The sequence below is a fragment of the Beta vulgaris genome, chromosome 9, assembly GCF_026745355.1.
Source record: "Beta vulgaris subsp. vulgaris cultivar EL10 chromosome 9, EL10.2, whole genome shotgun sequence".
NCBI classification, from domain to species: domain Eukaryota; kingdom Viridiplantae; phylum Streptophyta; class Magnoliopsida; order Caryophyllales; family Amaranthaceae; genus Beta; species Beta vulgaris.
The window spans coordinates 26358528-26385730 of record NC_079210.1 but is presented as its reverse complement, the minus strand read 5'-3'; the positions used below and the strand labels follow the sequence as shown (position 1 = coordinate 26385730).

Below are 27203 nucleotides of genomic sequence, written 5' to 3'. Positions count from 1 at the left end.
CTGAATAGCATCACCTTGGGCAGCCATTTACCTGTCAAACTTCTCAAGATCTTTCTCACCAAATCTTCATTAGTAAAGTTCTTTCCAAGAGATTTAAGTTCATTGATAATTGCATGAAACGAGTAAACATATCTCTTATATTTTCATCTCGGTTCATATCAAAATTTATATTTAGACATAAGCATATCAACTTTAGATCTCCTGACTTCACTAGTGCCTTCATAGGCTAATTCTAGGTTTCCCATATTTCCTTAGCAGTAGAGCATGCTAAATATGGCTTACCTCATTATCAGCAATACCTTGTTGAAGTAAGACATGGCCTTTGCATTCGTCTCGAAAGTCTTCAGATCTGTAGTAGTGTCCTCACTCTCCTTCTGCTCTGTTCCATCTGAATTGTTAGCCACCTTCTTTGGCCCATTCTTGATTCTCATCCAGCACTCATAGTCTGTGCCAATTATTAGATTTCTCATGCAATTTTTCCACCAAGGATAGTTGGTTCCATTGAACTTTGGCAACCTTGATCCTCCGGGTCCACTGGTCATTTCTTGAGTAGTCATTATGTCCTCCTTCTCTAGGTGTTACCCTTTCAAGAAGTTAGGCTCTGATACCAATTGTAAGTGCAAGAGACACTCAAGAGGGGGGTGAATTGAGTGTTTGTCCGAATGTTGTAACTTTTTCGATTATAGTAAGAACAGTAAAAAACAGTTCTCTAGCAGGGAAAAAAAAGCAATGAATAAACAACACAAGGATTTAACGAGGTTCGACTTCTAATAAGTCTACGTCCTCCACTCACTCACTCTTTTATTAATCAACTCAGAATAACAAAAGAATTACACTCAATCACTTATGCACCTATGCACAAGATGATTCCCCAACTTCCACCTATGAAAGTTCGACTCAACCACCAACTATGATGGTCCAAATGAAGTTGATCCCTAATCAACTTCCCCAGCAAACTGAACTCACAGAATGCTCAAATACAACCAGTTTTTCTCTCAAAAACAAACAGCCTTACACGCTTAGAATGAGAGTAATTTAAGATCTATGTGGTATTCGGGTTTATGCTTAGATTTGAGAGTTCAAGAGATGAAGTGCTTCTGCTTAGAGTATTCTGAAAATATGCGTGCAAAAGCTTAAGGTTTGTGTGCTAGCAAAACTCCTTAAATAAGCCTTTGGTAAGTAAATGTTTACATGATATTATGAGAGTATATTTTCCTCGAAAATATGGAAATTATTCCAAGGAAAATATACTCAGTATAATATCATATAACACACTTACCATAATTAAGAAATCTTGCTTACACAACAAACTGCATCCGTGTATTTTGAAAATCAATTTTGGCGGAAAGAAAACTTTCCTAAAATACGAATGCATGAAGTAAAACCTTGAGGACTGGTTCAGATCTGTTCCCAGACTGTTTCAATCAACCAAGTTTTACTTGTAGTTGTGTATGACAAGTAACCGAGATTTCTTGTCATCCACAACTAGCTCATCTCTCTAGTTTCAAACCTTTATAGTGCATCCAAACCTTTATACCACTTACATTGCATCTAAGACCTAGATGCTACAACTTGATCTTGGTCTTCATGCAATTCTTCAAGACTTGGCTTCACTAGCTTCGTCTTTCTATCCATTGAACTCGTACTTTCGCACCTGCACATGTAAACAGAAACATGCATGCAATATAATAGAGTGTTGGCTTCTGGACTAGGTCCTGCCAAAGAGGAAGACTGTCATCGAATCCCATGGCCGCCTTTCGTGTTGGGTGAGAGTTCATCTAGGGAAGTTAACAAAGCAAATCTAGACGACGCCTACCCCAGGGAGAAAACCGGCCACAAGAGGATTGGTCGCCTTTCTCTTAGGAAAAGGAAGCGTCCTTATACAAGAGCATGTCCAAGAAATCGAACGTAATGTTGACTCCGAGGACGAGCTCTTGCAAACGAAGGAAACCGGCCACGAGAAGTTTGGCCGCCTTTCTCTTCGAAGCAGGGAACGTCTAGCCGTTATGGCTCGTCAAGGAAATCAACCAAAATGTTGATTCCCTGAACAAAGTCTAATGGGCTGACGTTAGCCGACCAAAAAAAAACATAACTTACCAGAGTGTTCGTCCACTTTTCAGAACCGGACTTGTTGTACTCTTGCTACAGCAAGTTGGTGAATTTAGACATAATTATGTGCCCTAGCCAAGACTTTTTCAGGACGGCTTTGGCTGTAGCTGAAAAAGAAAAAGCACTGAGGTTAAGATACAATTGTAAGACGAAGCTATTTACTTAGCAAAATCTAAGCAAATATACTTCTATCCTGGGCCTGCTGTAAGCCTGCGGCAACCAGAAAGTTGTTATAATAAAACATCTCCTTAAAGGGAATCCAGTTGGACGGACCCTTGAAGGACGAATTGTTAGGGGTAGAGTACTCCGCAATTCGGAAGTACTCCATCATTTCCTCGGTTGAATCATCTTCTAGCTCTAGGAATGAAGACGTTCGTCCGGTATAAGTTGGGGCTCGGCTAAAATAGCGCAGCGTCTGGCAACTGCTTCAGAGGGAGCTTGGACGAATAGAAACTCTGCCTTCCAAGCGTGCATTTTAGCCGTTTTATCCCAAGACGTCAGGAAGCCATGACGGTTGCAGACGCTGTACCAAGATCCATCTATTGGTATGGGGACTTTGGATACATAATGTATTTGAGTATAGGCGGCCAAAGAGGGATCAACTCCCTTTAACTCACAGACGGTCAAGAAAGTTAGAATGTTCTGTCATGAGTTAGGGGCCAGTTGATTGTAGCCAACGTTGTAATGATGAAGAAGGCGGCTTATGAATGGATGCAAGGGAAATCGTAACCCTGCGTCCAAAGCCAGCCGATTTGGCAAAGTGGTCGGTCGGGGCACTTACTATGGTATCCTCGCTACCTGACAGTACGAAGGAGAACCCCGGCATTGGTACCGCAGAAGAAAAGTGTTTGAGGTATGATCCTACTCGTCCAAGCCAACTATTGTCGGCTAGGATGAATATAGGGTCTGATAGGGGACCTAGGCGGCGTCTAATTTCAAAAGATGTGGTGGACGGCTCCCCCGAATCATAGGACGGGTTGGAGGAGACCTCCACCTCATTGGACTCGTCCACCGCCAAAGCTTATTCGGACGGGCTGGCCTCGGAGGTCCTCTGAGTAATCCTCTCTTCGTGGACGTTCTCAGGAGAGGGACTTCAGTTAGCTGGCTGAGCACTTTGAATCTCACGCTCCCCTCCTTCAAGAATACGTCCTGTTCACTACAAAAAAAAATTGTTATAGAGGCACGTTGTTTGGCCGACTTGCCTTAAAAAGCCCCTTTTAGCATTGCATAAACATGGTTGCCCCTAAATTATATGGTGTTTGGCGTCAAGTATATTCTAGTACCTCTAAAGATACATTTCAGCATCACATGAATGTTGGTTACCTCGAAAGCCATTTTTTAGCATCACATGAATATTGGTTGTCACTAAATCCATATTTTTAGCATCACATACATGAAATTAGTTGTCTCTAAAGCCATTTTTTTAGCATCAACTGTAGTTAGTTGTCTCTAAAGCCATGCATTTAGCATCACATGAATTTAGTTGTCTCTATAGCCATTTTTTTAGCATCACATAAAGTACTGTTGCATCTAAAGATATTTTTTAGTGTCAAATGAAATGTGGTTGCATCTAAAGATATTTTTTTCTTTGTAATTCTTGGCCAATATGCAACAACTCTATGTTACAAACCTATCTCTTTGCTACAAAACCCAACCACTTTACCTTCTGATAGTTTTATTGAGTTTGACCAAACATTAGCATGTATGTTTCATAAACCTACCCTACTATCCCACAATACACAGTAATACCCTGCTTTAGCATAACCTAATACTTATGATCTAGGGCTTCATAGGTATTGTTTGGAAAAGCATTCAAACTCAATATTATAATTTTGTGGCCTAAGTTTATTATGTTGGTTTATTAATTAGCAAACTCATATAATTAATTAAACCACAACAATATTCTTAATAACTTATTCTATTCCTGAACATATCATTATCGCCACCTTACGATCTGCCGTAGTCACCTACCGTCATAATATCCATCGCCAAGACTACCTTTCAAAGCCCTTAATTCAAAAAAACCAAAAGCGAAAGAAAACCCTAACTTGGAAAAACCCATTCGATATTTTTCTGTGTTTAGATTTGTGTTCTTCATTGGGGGTTCGATTTGAGTTGTTTTGGTTCATTTTGGGTCTGGTTTGGGTTCCTTTGTGGTTCAATCTGATTCATTTCCTTTTAGGTTTGTTTGACTTCATTCTGGGTTTGATTTGGGTTCGAAAGGTGGTTTGCACTTCGCATTGGTGGTGAGGTAGGTGATTTGAGTTGTGATTTGTTTGATATGAAGGTGAGATTTTCTTTGTTCGACCTTCATCGAGGTTTGTTCGAAGCTTGTAAAAATCCCAATTCATTTGCTTTGTTCAAGATTTTGAGTTTCATAATTTCAATATTTCGGGTTAGTTTACATGGTCATCTGATTTTCGAATTGTTTCGTTGTGGTTTGATTTCATTTTCGAATTGATTATCAATTTTCCTTTGATTTTCGTTTGATTTTTTGGATATGAATATAATCTCTTTGTAGTAGAATTATTCATAGCATCATTGAGCTTTTGTGAAATTACTGCTCTATCTTGCTATTTTAAACATTCTATTGTTGTTGCACATTTATATATATAATTTTTATTTTGTTTGATTACTTATCTTATTTGCTAACATTTTCGTGAACTTTGAATTCTGAGGGTGAAGGTTGGGAATCTGATTTACAATTGACACACGTTCGAAGATATTGCAAGGTTTATTTTTTTCATGTCACAGTGGTATATGGAAACATTGATTTATTTCTTTTTTCTATTTATTTGGATTTGATTTTGGTTTCTTGTAAGCCTTCCTAATGCTTGAAACCTGGAACTTTTTTGTGAGTTATATTAGGAATTTGATGTGTCTTAGGGTTGAAATTATAGCTGCTCTTGATATTTTGGTATTAAAGTTGTTCTGATTTCAAATTCTTGCTTACCCAAACACTAGATTTGATCCAAATGCAGACTCTCAAATGAATTTCCAGTATAACAGAGCATTAAATGGATCTACTTACAAAGGTTGAATTGAGTAAAACTTTGCTCAGATTTTAGATATAGTGTGTGTTTCGGTATTAAGGATTTTTTAAATATTTTTTTTTAATAAATTTCATGTATCAATTCATTTTGCTAAAATTTCCATTAATAACATATGCCCATTGGGAGTATTTATCCTTCTAAAGCTTAATGTTGTCAGTTATGCCTACATTTGTAGCAATAACCAGATCAGTTTGTCATTTCTTAAAACATTGCAGTGATGTCGGAAAGCATGAAGTAGATGATGTTTTATGCAATGGTCAGAATATACTCATATTGCTGTTTTGAAGTATGTTATTGTTGACCATATTACAACTTCTAATGCTTGGTTTTGTTGCTCGAACATTTAAAGGAGAAATTTATGAAGCTCACACGGTTGTCATTGATCTCTACTCGTATACTGTTTCTTCGACCTGATATTTTTTATGTGTATTGCAAAAGACAAGAAAGGTAGGGCCTGTTCTCCCCAGCTTATTTTCAGTTCAGTTCAATTCAGTTCAGTTCAATTCAGTTCAGTTCAGTTGAGTTCAGATCAGTTCAGATCAGATCAGTTGAGTTAAGTTCAGCTTTTGACAATACTTTTACTCTCACATATCACTATTTATTTCAGTTCAATTCAGTTCAGTTCAATTCAATTCAGTTCAGATCAGTTCAGATCAGTTCAATTCAGTTCAGTTCAGTTCAATTCAATTCAGTTCAGATCAGTTCAATTCAGTTCAGTTCAGTTCAGTTCAACTGTTTTATGCCGAAAAGAACAGGCCCATAGTCTATTTTCCTGTTTTTATGGTTCCACAACCAGTGCGTGTTCCAGGTCACACTCGGTACCATGTTATGTCAAAGGGCATTAGTAGCTAATGAATAGCCATGCATCTTAGATTAAAGCCTGATCTTGCGGTTGTTTCTTAATTCTGATGTCTTATTATCTTAAGAGATGTATCCTTTCTCAGTAATTTCTAGTTTCTGGGAATTGCTCGTAGATGTCAAGTTAAATTATGACAAAGCCACATGGAGGCAGCAACTTACATGCTGAGTATCATAAAACAATATTACAGGAGTTGTCATTGTCTAATCTGCTTGGATCAAAATTTATCAGTTGTCTCTCTCAAATATTAAGTACATGGATTTTTCGTGGCTACAATTTCACTTATGAATCACTAGGGGTGGTTATCTGTTAGGGTACCCTAAAGGCTAAAGCGTTAGGTTCAAGATAAAACTATGAGAGGGTTTATATTATTGGACAAGTTTGTTATTAGATAAAGCTTTATTGGACAAGTTCCACTCAAGGCCAAAATGTGATCATGTTTCAAAATTCACATGTATACTATAGTATTCTCACGTACTAAATTCAATGTAAAGCTGACTGATCTTACAAAGAAAAGATCATTGACTCATGGTCTGCTGTAAACTCATGCTTTGGGGGCTAATATGCTGACAAAAGTCCTTGATCTACTGATTGAGGTATTTGTTTTTTATACCTGATTTCCCTTTTTTCCTTATATCTCTAATGAAATGTTTAAGTTCTGAAATCCTCCATTCTTAAATAATTCTTGATGTAGTATAAGGCACAGTTCAAGTAGAAGAAACCATTGGAATTTGATTACAATATACGACAAGCAATTATACTTTGGCCGGGAATAGGTGAATCCTTTTTTTCCCTAAACAATGTGTATATTCAAATTTGGGAATTAACAATGTCTAATAGATTGTTGATGATCACAATATCGCAATGTCTCAACAGTATTGACAAGAGGAAAGCCCAATTGTATAATTCTTAATTTTTATCACAATGTGTATCTTTTTCATGCGGCCATTTTCTTACTAAACTTTCTCTAGGTTTTTTTGCAGATCATTTAGTTTTCTTACATGAAATTGATCTCATACTTTATACTTTCATAGGTGAGATAAGAAATGCTACAATCAAACCCTATGTGATTTGCTTCTCAACCTATCTCACCACCTAAACCTCCATTTCATCCTCGTCAATTTGAAAGATGTGCAGTTGTTGAAAATTTTGGAGATCAATTAATGATAGAATTTGGTGAAGAGACTGACAGTTAAGATGGAGAGATTAGCTAGCTTATATTAGGATTGTTGTTGCTTGAATTTTGCTTTTTGTTCTTGTTTCTTTGGTTTAGTTTTTTGTATGCAGGGTGGCTTGCATATGATAGGCCTAACCTTGGTGAACCCTTCCTAGTTAGTGGCCCTAGGAAGGGCATTGGTGCAGATTATGCCTCCTTGCCAGGATGGTTTTGCTATAAGCTTCTAGTTTTTTATGTTTCCCTATTTGGATGTATAGTTGGCCTGCTTTGGCTAAAATTTTTGTTTGTGTACAAATTTCTTTTATATATATAAAATTTCTCTCCATTTCTCAAAAAAAATAAATAAAATTATGTTGCATCTGAATGTCATTGTTGTAGTTTGGTACTACGAAATATAATTTTCCTCTAAATATATTTAGCTGTAAAAGAAGTGGTTGCTTTCGTTTATAATTTGTGGCAAGATTTATAGTTGCCTCTAAATGTTAGTGGTTTTAATATTTGTGTGCCCCAAAAGGTGGCATTAGAGGCAACTTATAATTAGCGATAGACTTAAGGTGGCCCCTAAACATAAATGGCCTTATAAGCAATATAATTTGTGTGCCCCAAAAAGGAGGCATTAGGGGTAACTTATAATTACATATTGGCTTATGGTTGGCTCAAAAGCTAAGTGGCTATAGCAGCACTATAACTTGTGTGCCTCAAAAAGTTGGCATTAAGGGCAACCAATAATTAGCGACATGTATATGAATGCCTCTAAACATAAATGTCTTACGGGGCACCATTTCCGAGCTCGAGGCTGGGAGATTTGCCCCTTATCTAATACGGGTTGTTTGCTTGACGCGCGCCAGATTACCCTACACAGGTAGAGACTGGGTCGTCTGACTTTGACGTCTATGTCCATAAAAATAAAATGCATGTCTGTCTAGGATAGGCCCAACTATATTATGCCGAAGAAGATAGGCTCTCTACTCTAGGGTTAAGACCAACCCTTAAGCGGCCAGGAATGTTCGATGAAGAGGACGAATCCATTTTTTCTTAAAAGAATGAAAAATTAAAAGCACAAAATAAGAGTAAACAGAAGGAAGGGGTACCTGATGAATTACTCGGACGGATGGAGGAAACTTTATGAGTTCTTGGACGGATTGAAGAAACTTAACGAGATCTTGGACGAAGGCTCTTTCTCTCTCTAAAGTTCAGTAAGAAATTGAGCAGAGTCTCTCTCTAGAAAATCCTCTCAAAGATGTGAAAGTGATTTCAGAAAGGACAAGGGGTCATACTTATAGGGAGGTAAAAATGACCTCCCCCTCCGGTAAAGTAACTGTTGCACCCCAAAAACCCCTTGAGGGTCAACCTGTTGAGACCGGCAAAATGGCGCCCATTTTATCTTAAGATAGGGCAGTTCTTGTCGGTTAAAAGAGAATTCCAACCGTCTGGGCGCCTAAATGGTAAAAATCCTCTTTTAAGGGGCAAATGTTGTAGCCAAAAATATCAACGGCTATAAATGGGACATGTGGCTCCATCGCCACCCTACACGTGGCACTTTGCTGCAGCAGTCAAGTACATGGCCCAGAAAGGTGCATGGCTTAAAGTACCCTTTTTTGTCTAAAGAAGGTTGTACTAGCCCCCCTCTGGCCCAACCTGTACTTAGGCCCAGTAAAGCAAAGGACATCTTTATAGAATGGATGATGTGTACTCTCCAATCAATGATCGCCACGTGTCCTAATATAACTGCTAAGCCAATCAGATGCTCTCAAATTAGGGTGACATCAAGGTACAACAGTCTTTTCAGACACTATAAATCATCCTTGAAATCAGGGGAAAGGTACGTTTTTCCGGGGCAGAGTACTATTATTCTGCCATAAATTCTCTCTCTCTTTCTCTACTTTCTCTCTCTAAAAGTTTTCTTTCTACTCCTGATACTTGACTTAAGCTTCGGAGGGGGAAATACCACCCTAACCTCCAGGGTGAGTCCCTTTTTGTAGGTCGAAAGGCGAAGCTGAGGTTCGGGTTTTGGGTCCACGCATTGTTGCACAAGTCTCTTACTATAGAACCTATTGTTGAGGATAGTAGTATTTATTTACGAGTTTAGCACTACGTAACACCATTGACTTGTAACTACTACCGGAAGAAGGGTCATGGATAGTATGAGTGCTATACTAAGCAAAACAAAGAATATAATGACAATAGGAGTGGTAACCAGGTCAGATTAGGGTTCGACCAGTCAGGAGACCAAAGTTCTAAGCTTGTAGGGTCCCAGGACAACCAAGGGATCTATAGTAAGCCTGCTAGTGAGAACCTCAACCAGAATAAGGTTGTAGGTAAATTTGTACGTGATGAGTGGCAATGAAGCTGAAAAATCTACCGACGTAGTTTCTGGTAATTTCTCTATTAACTTCGTCCTTTTAAAACATTGTTTGATTCGGGGGCGACTTATTCTTTTGTGTCGTCATCTATCCTTAAGAGTCTGGGGTTCGTAGATTATGAAGAGATTGACTTGCATATCAGTATATCTACTGGGGAGATCATAAGGTGTACCAAATTGTATAAAAATTTGCCTTTAAAGATAGGAGATGGTGTATTTCCATCTGATTTAATATAATTTAATTTGGGAGACCTAAACGTTATTCTTGTGATGAACTGATTAAGTCTTAATAATGCTAACATAGACTATGAGGTTCAGAAGGTAGTGTTGAGACACCCTCTGGGAAAACTAACTCCGATAGACCTTTTGGGAAGCCTAAGAACTTTGGGGTTATTTCTGCGATACAAGTGAGGAAGTTAATGAAAAAGGGGTGTGACTTATTTTTTTGTAGTGTGCAGGATGTGAGTAAAGAAGTTGGAGTGAATCTTGAGGATGTTCCAATTGTGTGAGTTTATGGATGTATTTCCGAGTGAAATTTCAAGTATGTCAACTGCTAGAGCTGTTGAGTTCACCATATACTTAGTTCCTGGAACTGCACCTATATCTAAGGTACCCTATAAAATGGCACCATCTGTGATGAGCGAACTGAATATGCAATTGCAAGAATTACTGGATAAGGGTTATATTAAGCCTAGTGCATCACCTTGGGGAGCTCATGTGTTATTTGTGAAGAAAAAGGATGGAAGTATGAGGTTGTGTATTGACTATAGGGAACTGAACAATGTAACCATCAAGAACAAATACCCTTTGCCTAGAATAGATGACCTATTCGGTCAGTTAAATGGAGTGAGTGTGTTCTCGAAGATTGATTTGCATTCAAGGTATCACCAGGTTAGGTTAGCTGATAAGGATGTACCTAAGACTGCCTTTAGGACGCATTACGGTCACTATGAGTTCACTCTAATGCCATTTGGGTTAACCAATGCTCCTGCTATATTTATGGACTTGATGAATAGGATTTTCCATGAGTTTCTAGATAAGTTCTTGGTGGTTTTCATTGATGACATACTGATATATTCGAGGAACAAAGTAGAGCATGATGAGCACTTGAGGATTATTTTACAGAGGCTTAGGAAAAATCAATTATATTCCAAGTTCTCTAAGTATGAATTTCGTTTGGAGAAAGTAGCGTTTTTGGGTCACTATGTGTCTAAGGAAGGAGTCTCTGTAGATCCTGCTAAGATTCAAGATGTGAGTGAGTGGCCAACTCCAAAGAGTGTGTCAGATATTATAGGAGATTTGTGAGAGATTTCTCGAAGATAGCGAGGCCCATGACCAACTTGATAAAGAAAGAGTCAAAATTTGAGTGGAGTTAAAAGTGTCAAGAAGCCTTTTAGATTTTGAAGGAACGTTTAACCTCCACGCCTGTTTTGACCTTGCCTGATGGGAATGAGGGATTTGAGGTGTATACTGATTCTTCGTGAAGCACATGCATCTGACCTGATCTCGAAATTAATCATAAGTTTGTTTAATTTCTGGGTTTGGTTAATATTGAGGATTATTAAAGTTTTTAAGGGCTGAATTTGCTCTAATCAAGGTGGTAATAAGCTTAACTAGCTCGGTTTTCCCTAAAACTCTACTTAAGCATCTTAATTAGGTTAATCTTTTGCTAATCTCCTTTTAAGCAAGATTAATTAGTACTAATCATACCTTAATCATCATTAAGTATTGATAATCAAGTTTAGTAGGTGATTAACTAGCCTAATTACATGTTTAAGTTAAGCTAATCATGTTTTAAAGCTAAGCTACCTTATCTTCTATGTAATCCGAATTTGATTAAGCTTAGGGAGATGCTTTTGCTGTCATTACAAGCCACCTCCAGCTTATAGAAAGACTTAGGGGAGTGTATAATACCATGTGAACTTCACATGGGCTAAAGAAGCCATAGCAAATGAGAAGAAGAGACTTCATTGCAAGGAAAGCAATTTGCCACCAGTCCAGCGTCCCAGCAGCATCTTGTTCTTCTGTTTTGGGCAAGGCTTTTTACTTCTCCAATTGGCTTGAGCTTTTGAGGATATTTACTTTAAGATATGTATTTTAATTTCCAATTGGTAGTTTTTCTGTTTTCCCTCGTCCAATAGGGTAGCTTAGCTAATCATTAGAAGTGTGCTGTAACAGTTTTAGTTTTTGTTTCTCTTATTGTATTGTCCTAGTTGGTATAGAAAATGGCGTCCAAATGAGCTGAATTTTGGACATGTTGTAGCCATATAAGTTAACTTTGTAATCCTTTTGGAATTAGATCAATTGAATCAAAAGTGAAACTTTTATGCTCAAAATACTTAGCTGTGTCCTAAGTGTTCTTTTCGGTCAGTTTAGACCTTTATCAAATCTTTGCTAAATTCCTTCACTTAAACGTTGATTTAGTGATTAAATCACAAAGTAGACTCAAACTAGAAGCTTATTGTTATAGTCTGGTCTTTGATTGGTGGTAATTTAGTTGTGGAAAATGGTGGTTGTTCAACTACTTTGAACTGGTTTGATACATTGCTTTAATCTTTGTTCTTTCTTATTTCGAATGCTCTTGTACTCTTAATCAATATGCATCATTTGGTATCAGAGCTGTAGGTTGATTAAGAGCATTCAAATTCATCCCAAAACACATTAAAACACTCACCAAAACCCAAACACAACCCCCCCAAAACCGAACCTATTCTAAGCCCAAACACACTTCTTTTCTTCTTTCTAGCCTAACTTTCATTGAGGTTGAATCAATCATGAGTGGAGGTGAAGAAAATCAGTTTAGAAGGGGTATGAACTTGATTGAAGCTAGGTTGGTTGGAGTGGAGAATCAAATAGCCACTTTGAGTGAGCAAATGGCTAATTTGATGACAGTGTGAGAGAAGGTTTAGAGGACCTTAAGGAGAGAAAATGTGGAGGATGAAGGTGTAGCTTATGAAGTATGGAGGAGGTTGTCTCTGAGTCTTCAAGACTAGGAGAAAGCCACGAAAAGTGATGATTTTAGAGACATTAAGTTAGAAGTTCTTGAATTTGATGGAAACCTTAATCCAGATGTTTACTTGGAGTGGGTTTCAAGGTGTGATAGGATCTTTGAACTTAAGGAGTATGATGATGCTAAGGCTTTCAAAGTTGTTGTAGCTAAGCTAAAGGGGTATGCATCCCTTTGGTGGGAGAATGTTGTACTAGCTAGAACTAGAAAACATAAGCCTAAAATCAAGAGTTGGTTAAAACTTAAGAAGAAAATGAAAGAGAAGTTTTTACCTTCCACTTATACTCTTGATTTATATAACCAACTAGCTGATTTGTCTCAAGATCATAAATTTGAGAAATTGATGATGAAGCTTGATGTTCAAGAGAGGGAGGAGCAAACTATGTCATGTTTTCTAGGAGGATTAGATAAAAGACATTAGGAGGAAGGTGGAATTGCAACCTTATTCTACTTAGATGAACTCTTCAAGTTTGCCTTAAAAGTGGAGAAACATTTAAAGGAGAAGAAAAAAATGGCGTGGAGAAATAACAAGGAGGAAGACTCATCTTACACTCCACAAGATGAACCAGCAAGGCCGAAACCAAGGCCAAAAGAAGCTCACAAAGAAGGAGGATGTCAAGTGCTACAAATGCCAAGGTATGGCCATTATGCAACAAAGTGTCCTAACAAGAGAGTCATGACTCTTGTAGACATTCAAGCCATAGAAGAAGAAGCATCCAAGCAACAAGAAGAAGAGGAGCAGGTGGAAGAAGTGGTGATTGAACCAATCCAAGAAGGTCCATTACTCATAACAAGAAGATTACTCCATGAAGAGGGGTGCTCCAAAGGCCTCGCGAAAAGCAGATTTTCAAGACAAGTTGTGAAGTGGAAAGCAAGAAATGTTCACTTGTGATAGATAGTGGGAGTTGTGCCAATCTAGTGTCCTTAAACATGGTTAAGGAAATGAAGCTTCCATTGATCCAGCATCCAAACCCTACCTTCTTCAATGGGTTAATCATGAAACTTCAATTGAAATTTCTAACCAAGCACTAATTTGTTTTTCTTTTGGCAGCTATTATGAAGATAAAGTGCTTTGTGATGTGTTACCCATGGAGGCGTGTGAAATCTTATTAGGAAGGCCTTGGATGTATGATAGGCGAGTGCAACATGATGGTTATGAAAACACTTATAGCTTAGAAACAAACCTTCAATCCATTACACTTGAACCATTCATTTTGAAACCAAAATCCACTAAAATAGTGAGCTACATGAAAACAATTTGAGTGCAAACCTTATACCATAAAAGAAAAGACTGAAAAAAGAAAAACCAAGAAAGAATTCAAGAAGGGGAGTGCACTAACAATAAATTTCATGTTTCAGGTGAAAAAGAGAACAAGATTCGAGGACGAATCTTACTTCAAGAAGGGGAGAATGAAGCATATGCATTTGACCTGATCTTGAAATTAATCATAAGTTTGTTTAATTTCTGGGTTTGGTTAATATTGAGGATTATTAAGGTTTTAAGGGCTTAAATTGTCTAATCAAGGTGATAATAAGCTTAACTAGCTCGGTTTTCCTAAAACTCTACTTAAGCATCTTAATTAGGTTAATCTTTTGCTAATCTCCTTTTAAGCAAGATTAATTAGTACTAATATACCTTAATCATCATTAGTATTGATAATCAAGTTTAGTAGGTGATTAACTAGCCTAATTACATGTTTAAGTTAAGCTATCATGTTTTAAAGCTAAGCTAGCTTATCTTCATGTAATCCGAATTTGATTAAGCTTAGGAGATGTTTTTGCTGCATTCAAGCCACCTCAGCTTATGAAAGACTTAGGGAAGTGTAGAAGACCATGTGAATTCACATGGGCTAAAGAAGCCATAGCAAATGAGAAGAAGAGACTTCATTGCAAGGAAAGCAATCTGCCACCAGTCACGTCCAGCAGCATCTTGTTCTTCTGTTTTGGGCAAGGCTTTTTCCTTCTCCAATTGGCTTGAACTTTTGAGGATATTTACTTTAAGATATGTATTTTAATTCCAATTGGTAGTTTTTCTGTTTTCCTCGTCCAATAGGGTAGCTAGCTAATTATTAGAAGTGTGCTGTAAAGTTTTAGTTTTGTTTCTCTTATTTTATGTCCTAGTTGGCATAGAAAATGCGTCAAATGAGCTGAATTTTGGACATGTTGTAGCCATATAAGTTAATTTGTATCCTTTTGGAATTAGATCATTGAATAAAATGAAACTTTTATGCTCAAAATACTCAGCTGTGTGCTAATTGTTCTTTTCGGTCAGTTTAGACCTTTATCAAATCTTTGCAATTCCTTCACTTAAACGTTGATTTAGTGATTGAATCCAAAGTAGACTCAACTAGAAGCTTATTGTTATAGTTGTCTTTGATTGGTGGTAATTTGGTTGTGGAAAGTGGTGGTTGTTCAACTAGTTTGAACGGTTTGATACATTGCTTTTCTTTGTTCTTTCTTATTCGAATGCTCTTGTATCTTAATCAATATGTATCATTTGGTATCAGAGCTGTAGGTTGATTAAGAGCATTCTAATTCATCCCATAAACACACTAAAACACTCCTTAAACCCAAACACAATCCCCCACTAAAACCGAACCTATTCTAAGCCCAAACACACTTCTTTTCTTTCTTTCTAGCCTAACTTTCATTGAGGTTGAATCAATCATGAGTGAAGGTGAAGAAAATCAGTTTAGAAGGGGTATGAACATGATGAAGCAGGTTGGTGGAGTGGAGAATCAAATAGCCACTTTGAGTGAGCAAATGGCTAATTTGATGACTGTGAGAGAGGGTTTAGAGGACCTTTAAGGAGAGAAAATGTGGAGGATGAAGGTGTAGCTTATGAAGTATGAGGAGGTTGTCTCTGAGTCTTCAGGACTAGGAGAAAGCCACGAAAAATTGATGATTTTAGAGACATTAAGTTAGAAGTTCCTGAGTTTGATGGAAACCTTAATCCAGATGTTTACTTGGAGTGGGTTTCAAGGTGTGATAGGATCTTTGAACTTAAGGAGTATGATGATGCTAAGGCTTTCAAAGTTGCTGTAGCTAAGCTAAAGGGGTATGCATCCCTTTGGTGGGAGAATGTTGTATAGCTAGAACTAGAAAACATAAGCCTAAAATCAAGAGTTGGTTAAAACTTAAGAAGAAAATGAAAGAGAAGTTTTTACCTTCCACTTATACTCTTGATTTATATAACCAACTAGCTGATTTGTCTCAAGATCATAAATTTGAGAAATTGATGATGAAGCTTGATGTTCAAGAGAGGGAGGAGCAAACTATGTCACGTTTTCTAGGAGGATTAGATAAAGACATTAGGAAGAAGGTGGAATGCAACCTTATTCTACCTTAGATGAACTCTTCAAGTTTGCCTTAAAAGTGGAGAAACATTTAAAGGAGAAGAAAAGAATGGCGTGGAGAAATAACAAGGAGGAAGACTCATCTTACACTCCACAAGATGAACCAGCAAGGGCCGAAAACCAAGGCCAAAAGAAGCTCACAAAGAAGGAGGATGTCAAGTGCTACAAATGCCAAGGCTATGGCCATTATGCAACAAAATGTCCTAACAAGAGAGTCATGACTCTTGTAGACATTCAAGCCATAGAAGAAGAAGCATCCAAGCAACAAGAAGAAAGGAGCAGGTGGAAGAAGTGGTGATTGAACCAATCCAAGAAGGTCCATTACTCATAACAAGAAGATTACTCCATGAAGAGGGGTGCTCCAAAGGCCTCACGAAAAGGGAGCAGATTTTCAAGACAAGTTGTGAAGTGGAAAGCAAGAAATGTTCACTTGTGATAGATAGTGGGAGTTGCGCCAATCTAGTGTCCTTAAACATGGTTAAGGAAATGAAGCTTCCATTGATCCAGCATCCAAAACCCTACCTTCTTCAATGGGTTAATCATGAAACTTCAATTGAAATTTCTAACCAAGCACTAATTTTTTTTCTTTTGGCAGCTATTATGAAGATAAAGTGCTTTGTGATGTGTTACCCATGGAGGCTTGTGAAATCTTATTAGGAAGGCCTTGGATGTATGATAGGCGGTGCAACATGATGGTTATGAAAACACTTATAGCCTAGAAACAAACCTTCAATCCATTACACTTGAACCATTCATTTTGAAACCAAAATCCACTAAAATAGTGAGCTACATGAAAACAAATTTGAGTGCAAACCTTATACCAATAAAAGAAAAGACTAAAAAAAAGAAAAACCAAGAAAGAATCCAAGAAGGGAGTGCACTAAAATAAATTTCATGTTTCAGGTGAAAAAGAGAACAAGATTCGAGGACGAATCTTACTTCAAGAAGGGGAGAATGAAGCATATGCACTTGACCTGATCTTGAAATTAATCATAAGTTTGTTTAATTTTGGGTTTGGTTAATATTGAGGATTATTAAGTTTTAAGGGCTTAAATTTGTCTAATCAAGGTGTAATAAGCTTAACTAGCTCTTTTCCCTAAAACTCTACTTAAGCATCTTAATTAGGTTAATCTTTTGCTAATCTCCTTTTAAGCAAGATTAATTAGTACTAATATACCTTAATCATCATTAGTATTGATAATCAAGTTTAGTAGGTGATTAACTAGCCTAATTACATGTTTAAGTTAAGCTAATCATTTTTAAAGCTAAGCTAGCTTATCTTCTTGTAATCCGATTTGATTAAGCTTAGGAGATGTTTTTGCTGCCATTCAAGCCACCTCCAGCTTATGGAAGACTTAGGGAGTGTAGAAGACCATGTAACTTCACATGGGCTAAAGAAGCCATAGCAAATGAGAAGAAGAGACTTCATTGCAAGGAAAGCAATCTGCCACCAGTCCACGCCCAGCAGCATCTTGTTCTTCTGTTTTGGGCAAGGCTTTTTACTTCTCCAATTGGCTTGAGCTTTTGAGGATATTTACTTTAAGATATGTATTTTAATTTCCAATTGGTAGTTTTTCTGTTTTCCCTCGTCCAATAGGGTAGCTTAGCTAATCATTAGAAGTGTGCTGTAACAGTTTTAGTTTTTGTTTCTCTTATTTTATTGTCCTAGTTGGCATAGAAAATGGCGTCCAAATGAGCTGAATTTTGGACATGTTGTATCCATATAAGTTAACTTTGTAATCCTTTTGGAATTAGATCAATTGAATCAAAAGTGAAACTTTTATGCTCAAAATACTCAGTTGTGTGCTAAGTGTTCTTTTCGGTCAGTTTAGACCTTTATCAAATCTTTGCTAAATTCCTTCACTTAAACGTTGATTTAGTGATTGAATCACAAAGTAGACTCAAACTAGAAGCTTATTGTTATAGTTTGGTCTTTGATTAGTGGTAATTTGGTTGTGGAAAGTGGTGGTTGTTCAACTAGTTTGAACCGGTTTGATACATTGCTTTAATCTTTGTTCTTTCTTATTTCGAATGCTCTTGTACTCTTAATCAATATGCATCACTTCGAAGAATGGTTTGGGATGTTTGTTACAACAAAATGGGAAGGTAATTGCATATGAGTTGCGTCAGTTGAAACATTATGAGGCTAATTACCCTACCCACGATCTAGAGTTAGCTGTCATAATGTTTGCATTGAAAATTTGGAGACATTACCTCTATAGGGTAACTTGTATGATATTTACCAACCATAAGAGCTTGAAGTACATTTTCACCCAAAAAGACATGAATATGAGGCAGAGGAGATGGTTGGAATTGATTAAGGATTATGACCTAGACATCCAGTATCATGACGAGAAAGCAAATGTAGTTGCCGATGCCTTGAGTAGAAAGTCGAGTTATAGCGTGAGTGTCTGGATAGTCCCTGAGGAGTTGTGTCGAGATATGCAAAGGCTGAGCCTAGAAATTTTAAATCCCAGGGAAAGTGAGGCAAGACTGAGCGCTTTATCTTTGGGGTTGTTAGTTTCGACGAGATCAAAGAGGGTCAAGTTGGGGATGAGCACCTAGATAAGATTAAGGGGACAATGAAGCAAGGTAAGGAAGCCGACTTTAAGATCCATGATGACGGAAGTTTGAGATTTAAGGGAAGGTGGTGTGTACCACAAAAGTGTAATGACCTTAAGAGACGTTTTCTGGATGAATCATGTGTTCTCTTATATTATTATATTCACTACACTATGAGGATTGTGTACCTTGTTTGGTAAGTTGATAATTTATGCTTTTGAAAAGTAAGTTGGTTGTTGGCTAGGTTCTACAAATAAGAAGGAATTAATCTTGGGTTGTAAGTTGTATGATTACTTATCAATCCTAAGATAAAAAGGAATTAACTTGTGAACGTTTGATTATATGTATTTGTATTGCTTGTGTGTCATAACAAGTAATAATTGGTAAATCATGTAAACTAAAACTTCTATAGTAATAAACTTTAGACTGGTGCACGTCTGAACTTGGACAGTCAGGAGTTGGGGTACATGGTGAGCGAGCCATGGCGTTTTTTGAGAATTGGATTAATCATCGTTCTTATGTTTTATTAAAAGGTTCCTCGATATCGCAGATCATTACGGAATACGGAGTCGCGCCCATATTTCGTCTTCCTAGGTGTAGGCTAGTTTTTAGTAAGACAACTCGATCCAATAACTGTTCCATTAAAATAATAAAAAGATGGTTAAAGTTTAGTTCAGCAAAAGTTATATGCAGATTGTTATGTTATTATTTATCCCTGCTTATTATTTATTAGTATCATGTTAGGAATGTTTATTAATTATTATGTAGTACTTAGCTTTGCTGATCACGTGCTTTGTTTGTATGTGTTGATCATGGCTTTGACTTATTGATCCTATGATGACCCATTCTTGGTGAGTAGATTCTTTAGTGCATTGACATCTACAAGTTTGTAGATGTTGCATCATGGGGATCTAGGAATGGAGAGCTTGTGGAACAGATTGATTTAATTATTGTTTGAGTAGATACATTATATTAAGTTTGGTTTTAAAGTTACTTTGATTAGTTATTATATTTCAATTCTAAAGTTCAGTTATATGTTTTTCCGCTGCAAAATTCTGAATAAGCACCTTATCACACGGGCGATAATGCTTTGATGATTCTCTAAGTTTTATATTAAAAAGGTATTTTGAAAAGAGAGAAATTATCGGGGTGTTACATGATATTATCCCCATACTTAGGCTGTAGGTTACGAATCACCAGTCGGACTTGATCCTCCTGAGATGGCCAATTAGTCATTTGTGCAACTTTTTCCCTCCATCTGTCAAGGAAGGTGACGAAATCTGCGCTCGTATTCTATTTAGTTATGTAATCCCCCACAATTTTAAAGAATTTTCATAAATATATTAAAGTATTTATGTAGTTATATTTAAATCCAAATGAGTTTGGAAAATGATTTGACTTTTAAAAAGGGTTGACTATTTTAAAAGTCAACTAAAAATATTTTTCATAGCTTAATAAAATTTGAATGTTTTAATTAAGCATGTTTTAATAAGAGTTTTAATTATTAAAAGCATATTTGAAAAGAAAGCTTAATGGAATCGAAAGCCCAAAATGATAAAAAGGGAAAGGATTATTTGATGACTAAAGTCCTAATGAGCCCATCTTATTAGTCATCAAAGTTTTATTTATTAAAATCTCTTTTCCTAAGCCCAAAAGGAAAAGCCTCTATTTAAATATCCTAAAAACCCAAAATTTTACCCTACACCTTATTTCTCTCTCCTCTTCCACGTGACTCTCTCTCCTTTTTCTCTCTCACTCGGCGCCCTTCCCTCTCTCTCTTCTCCTTGTGCGCCATCTTTCATTCTCTCTCAAAAATTGTTTCTTCTTATTCAAGTAACAACAAGAAACGTCACAAATCTTTTCAAGAACCAAGTATTGCTGTCGCCGGTCTCTGTTTGCTGCCGCCACTGCCGCCGGCCCTTCCTTCCTCCTTGTTGTGGTTGTTTTTCTTTTCTTCTTCTCTAAGATTCCATTAAAGTATTAGTTTTTATATTATTTTATTATTAATTAGCATGTTTATGATTTAAATTATTGTTTATATGCTAAAAATATTTCGGCTATCATATGATATTTATAATAAATTCCAGATTTTATTATATTAAGTTATTTTCAGTTTTTTTAAGAAAGTTATAGTTTTTAGGGTTTTTAATCACTAGAAACTATATTTATAAAATATAAATCATGAGATTTGGTTAGCATATAATTTTATATGTATTAAATATATTTTCAGAAGATTTATAAAATTTTATAAGTGCTGTAATTTCAAAAAATATGTATTTTAAGGGTTTTAAATGATTTTTAATCACTAGAATAGTTGTACTATACTAGGGATTAAAAATAACGAAAGTTTGATAGTAAAAACGATTTTAAAACACGTTTAAGGGGTTTGGTCGTTTTTAAAGTTGCTGTAAATTTTTAGTTCAAGGTATTTATTTCATTATTTTATTTTCTAGGCGGAGATTTCGTAGTAGGAGACTTTTAGAGCGTAAAAGTGGCCTACAGATTGTTTATACAAGGTACGTACATTGTCTACGTGCTATATGATTTAGAAACATGCTTTAAGGATGTTTTATTTATTAGTATCATGTATAGGACTCTGTTGTTCATATATATGATTTATGGAATTGTTTTACATGTATTTGCCTGTGTGCTACATGTAAACTAGAAGTTTTATGAGTATTAATGTTTGTATGGAAGTTTGATGCAAGCAGATAAGTCAGTTTATGTATTAATTCGTGAGTGAATTAATGTAAGTAAGATTGAATCATGTGTTACATGGATTCTGAGTATTATTTATTTATCTTATAAGAACCGTGGATCTTATTTGGTAAGTACAAGTTATACCTATATAAAGGTAAAGTTTATTGTTGGCTAGGTTCAACAAGTAAGTTAGTAAAGGTTTAAAAAGGAAGTAAAAGAGTCTTGGTTGATAAGTTGTGATCACTTGTTAATCCAAAGATAAAAAGGAATTTTGTTATGATTGTGTGATTATGAATTGTGTGTTATTTGCTTGTTGTGGTGTCAACACAAGTAATAAAATATATTCAACGTAAAGTGAAACGAGAATAGAGTAGAGACTTTAGACTGGTGCACGTCTAGAGTTGGACATAAGGGTCGGGGTTATGGTGAGCGTGCCATAGCTTTTTGGAATGGGTTGATCACCATCCCTCTTTTATTTCAAAGGTTCCTCGATATCGCAGGTCACTCTGAAATGCGGAGTCGCGCCCCCATTTCATCTTAGTAGGCAAGACAACTCGTCCTAATAACTATTCCATTTAAGTGTTAAAAAGTTAGTTTAAGTTTAGTTTAGTAGAGGTTGTCTGCAGATTATTATATACTTATGTTAATATTTATTCCTGCATGTTATTTTGTAGTATCATGTTTAGGATTATTTATGTCTGATATGTAGTACTTAGCTTTGCTGATTACGTGCTTGTCTGTGTTTGTGATCATGGCTTTGCCTATTGATCCTGTGGTGATCCTTCGGGGGAGCAGAGTTGAGACGGCATTGACATTACAGGTTCGAAGATGCATATCATTGGGGAATCTGGAATGGAGAGGCTCTTGTATTACTAGAACCATTTAAGTTGTTTTCATAGGAGTTATGTTTTCAGACAATAGTTTAAGTTGGTGTGTTTAGTCTGACAATTGTTTTTGGCTTCATAAGTTTTAATAAAGTTGGTTTTCAATAAGTTGTTTTCCGCTGCAAAATTCTGAGTAAGCCGAAACGTTATCACACGGGCGATAATGCCTGGGTAATTCTCTAAGGTTATTATAAAAGTGTTTTCTAGAAAAAGAGAATTATCGAGGTGTTACAAGTTAATTCCAACTCATGAAGGACAATGGGAAGATGAGGTTGTATATGCATTATTTGTGGAACTCTTCTCTGATGTAGTCCCAGTCATTCATCTTAGCTTTCTTGAATGATCTGAACCATTTGGATGAATGTGCATCCAAGGTTAAAGGAAAAACATAAGCAAACAAATTTGGCTCATGCCCTTGAGAGCCATAGAGATGGGGAAAGCTCTCAAGTGGTCCTTTGGACTTTCGAATTCCTCGACTTTTGGGAGGTCACCTAATGTTTCCTTTTTATGGAGTTTTTCCCTCAGTTCAGGATCAATAACGTCATGGTTATGAGCCTGACCCTCGAGCGTAGGATTGACTGGATCAATTTCTCGAGTTTCTCAAAACTCACTTTTGTCTCGGTCTTATCAGGAGGTGGTGGTGGCGGAGGAATGTCATCTTGCGCTTCTTCCTCAGTCAGTTTTCTCTCACAGTGCCTTAATCTCTTTGTCTTGTTTTGTAAGACGAAATTTTATCAGTTGAAGTTGGGCCATAATGGCACTAAGTTGTTCATTAGCGTCTCCCATTTCAGATGATGATTCAAACGAGTCAGAGGATTCGTTTGAGAATGTGAGAATGCGTTTGACGAGTCTGGGAGTAGGTTGACCTTGTATCCTCTATGTCAGGCGTTCCCAAGTTATAATCTCACGATCTGTCCTGAACAAAAATCAAACGGACCTCGTAAATTTTAAGAAGTGATGCTCTCGACATGAGACATGGAAATGAGGGATGGGGAGATGGGAATGGAGATGGGAAATGAGGAATGAAAAATGAGAGATGAGAAATGAGGATGAGCACAGCAGCCTAGTAGATTTAGGAAATGAGAAATTAAGTATTGTTAAGGTTTTAGGGAAAGGGTTGAAGTGATACCCTTAAGCCCAATACAGATACGTAATACAAGGCATATTGTTATTCATTTATATTGGATTTTTGGATCCAATTACCCTTGATCAAATCCGATCCGAAAATCCATTTTTTCAAGAAATCTCAATCCCAATCCAACCAGAATACAGTTCAAATCCGATCTGAATTACTAATCCGGATTGGATTGGATTGAATTTTGGATTTTATTCGAATAACTTTCATCCCTAGTTAGACGCGATCTTAGGAACGACGCATAATAACGAAAATTGGACAATATAATAACAGGCAAAAAATCACAGGCAAATGTCATGTAACATGGATGCAAAGTTCCAACCTAAAGTCCATTTCTATATTTAAAACTATTGGTCACGTTCAGGTTCAGTCTGAAAAGGTTCCACGAGTAATGGATTGATCCCACACTTTGTACCCCTGCTTAAAGAGGTGGCCAGGTGTAAGACGCACTCCAGTTCTCAAGTTAGGAATAAGAGAAAAATGTCATGGTTGTGTAGGTTTGCTTATAACTAAGTTCAAACACTATCACTCAGGAAAGCTATTTGGAAGGACAAAGCGTAAACCCCTCGCCTAACACAAAGAACATGTGTTAATGAGGCAAGGTAGATTGTCTTTATGGTGGCTGATCAAAAGTCATGCACATGCAAAACAGTTTATTATTCAAATGCATAAAAATAAGAATGAATCGTATATTTCAAGTTTCACCCACTCATTTAAAAAAATTAATTTTTTTAAAATCCTCCCCACTAGAGTCACCAAATTGCAGGCATGTTTTTATTTCGCCTACACGGTGTGAGCGCGTATTATATTTGATTACCCCATTGTTAATACTTTATTGACAATTGTTTTAAAAGAAGTCGCCAACAATTATTTTTAGGAAGAATCATAAACCTAATTGGATATAAAAAAACGGTGGGGATAAATTATCCAATGTAGATTTCCCCGTCTAGAATCCATAGATGGTCAAAGCGAACCAAAGATTGAGTTCGGGGGTGAGGATACAAATATGGTCATAATGAACCACACTGCCCATTATTGGCCTCTACTATAAATATCGATTTATTACACATTTTATGCCAAAGAATAATCATATAATATTGTTATACACCCTAAAAATATTTAGTCTAGATTGTTTAGGAAACACACAAAAAGACTATTTTTAGTGACAAGTTATTATGAAATCAATTTACAGGGAACCTAGCAGGTTGTCCAGATTAATCTGATCAATGTTAGAACAGTTCTTTAGGATTTGTTTAACAATAATAACTTGTGGGGGATAAAAGCAATAACACAAGACAATCATATAATATGCATAAAATAATCAGGCAAGTATGATAATATAAAAAATAAATAAAAAGAAAGAAAGAAAAAGGTTTAGAATATACAGTAGAACGATTCTATATTAAAGATCTACATCAGAAAAGAAACAGTTAGTAACTTCAATACAAAAACAAAGAATTTTAAGGGCCCTCGCGATTATACCATGGCTTGGGTCTACAAGATTGACAACCTTCGGGATGAGCAATCGTGAAGCTTGAAAATCTAAATGTATGTAGATTGAATGTATTTGTGTTTGAAAGGTTTGAATTTTTTAGGAAGGTTTCGTAGTTCGTAAAAAGGTATTCGTCAAGTGTTATTTTTCAAGTTTCACGCGCCAGATGCGCCTGGCGCAGCTGACGTATCAAGCGTTGACGCGGCGTGCCTAGCAAAAAGCGTACACGTGGCAGGCGTTTTGAAAAAGATAAGAAAGAAATTTCGCGTCTGAAGTAGATAAATGCGCTTGACGCAGCAGTGCGCTAGGCACACGGCACAGTGCCACGTGTCAGGAAAGTTGCACCTGACGCAGCAAGGTGCGCCAGGCACAAGGTTGTGCGCCAAGTGCACGGTGGTGCGCCCACCAGCCCGGCTTTTGACATGCCTTTGCTAACTTTTTAAAAACGTGTTTTAAAATATTTTCTTTTATCCTTTAATTCCGAAAATCTGATTTTGCGAGATAAAATCTTATTTTATCTTATAAAAGATATCTTTTGAAAATATTTATTTATTAAAAAAAAATCAATTAATTATCAATTAATTGGGCTTCTCAAAGAATTGGGCTCAAATACAATTAATTATCATGAATAATTAATTGGGCTATAAAATATGACTTTAGCACTTTTCAAAAATGGTTTTGAATGGCTTTTCAGACTACTTTACCCTTGGGTCGGACCAATGAAGACCACGTTATGTTTCATCATCGGATCCTTAAATGGGGAGATACGATTATGTGTCTATAATGCACCGTGGCGAATCTAGGATTTAGAGGTAGAGCAACCCCAACAGCTGCCCTTTAAGTGGGTTATGATCGAGGAAAGAGAGTATAACATTTATTCTAGTTTATTAAGAGAGATAAATTTTTTGCCCAAATAACTGATGCCCATTTCTTCATGATGGACCAAGAGAAAAGAGGAGTAAAGAAGATATTGGAGGAAAGAAAAAATATAGTGGGGTACATTAAAAGTAGAAGAGAGAAATGTGATGACCACAAGTTGGAGGGCAACCACCAAGGACCCTTAGAACTAATGGTATGGCTTCCTATCTCCCACATGGGAGACCAAGGTTCAAATCTTGGTGGAAGCACTAGTATAATCGCTTATTGTTGCAATTTTACCCATACGCGGTAATAAATCACGTGAAAAGAAAAAGTTAAAATATAAAATAGACCTATTGTTGCGGTTCCTAGTCAAAACTTGGTTGACTGTTTGACCAATTCAATTGATGCGGTTCCTAGCCAAAACCGCAACATTAGATTAAAATATTATTTTTTGAATAATATTTTAATCTATTGATGCGGTTCTTACAAAAAACGCAGCAATAGACTTTAGGATTTAATAAAACACGCCTAGTGGCAATTAGGGTTCTCCTCTCACCTTTTACTTCTCTCACTCTCTGAGTCGTTTTTCTCACATCCTCTCACTCTCCTCTCATCTCGCAACACCAAATCGTTCACCCCTCTTTCCTCCTCCTTCACCCTCCTTCCTATGCCACTCCTTTCACTTCAATTTCAAAGGAGCTGCAGCAAGTAAAATCATTAAGATCTTGCCGGAGATAACGGTGAGAGCAAAGATCTCGTCGGAGATAACAGTGAGCACGAAGATCTTGTCGAAGATAATGATGAGCGAAGATCTCGTTTGAGATAATGGTGAGTGAAGGAATCATGATTTCAACCATGAAGCTAAGAACTCGCCAAAATTTTGCTGACTGAAATATCTCGTCGGAGACTGTTGGTTGCAGCCAGACGACAATTTTCTTCCTTTTTTTTACCGTCGTTAATTTTTCCCGATCGGTTTTCGAGCTGAGTTCGTGCATAATGACTGAAATATCTTCATTTGTTGATTTTTATTTTTATGGTTTGTTGATTAGTTTCTTTGCCAGATCTAGGAATGGGTTCTTTTTATTTAATTTTTTAAATTTTTTGTATGTAATTAGTTTCAGTTTGTTCTTTAGTTAGTTTCATTTCCTCATTCTTTTTTTGATTTCTTTTAATTTATCTCTTATATATTGTAATTATTTTTTTCTTTAATTATGATTTCATACTCAATACATGGATTCAAATGTGTTGTACCGGTGGGTTTTAGTTACTTTAAGTTTTTATTGCATTTTAACATTGAAAATAGTATGAAGATTTTAATTTCAATTTTAAAAAAAATGTGCACCTATTATTGCGGTTTTGGCTCAAAACCGCAACAATAAGTGCACATTTTTAATATTGAAAAAATACATATTGTTGTGGTTTGGGAAAGAAACCGCAACAGTAATGCTTCGTTTAAAACCACAGCAATAGGCCACTTGATGACCGACACAATTAGCATTTATTCTACTTGGTAAAGCAAAAATTTCAATATTGTTGGGGGAGGGGGTTTGGGGTTTGTTAGGCTTATGGGTGAACGGCCCTGTATGAGGGATTGTTAGAGGAAATTCTTTTTACCATGGGGTTCCCGAAAGAGGACTCAAACAAAA

General features: G+C 36.6%; 1 long non-coding RNA gene across 1 annotated transcript; it reads left to right on the top strand.

Annotated features, from left to right (window-relative positions):
- The first annotated feature begins 3670 nt into the window (after positions 1-3670).
- On the top strand, positions 3671-7562 carry LOC109136108 (uncharacterized). The gene is made up of 2 exons (XR_008967534.1): positions 3671-6617; positions 6716-7562. It is a non-coding gene; the product is annotated as an uncharacterized LOC109136108 (long non-coding RNA).
- The last annotated feature ends 19641 nt before the right edge of the window (positions 7563-27203 follow it).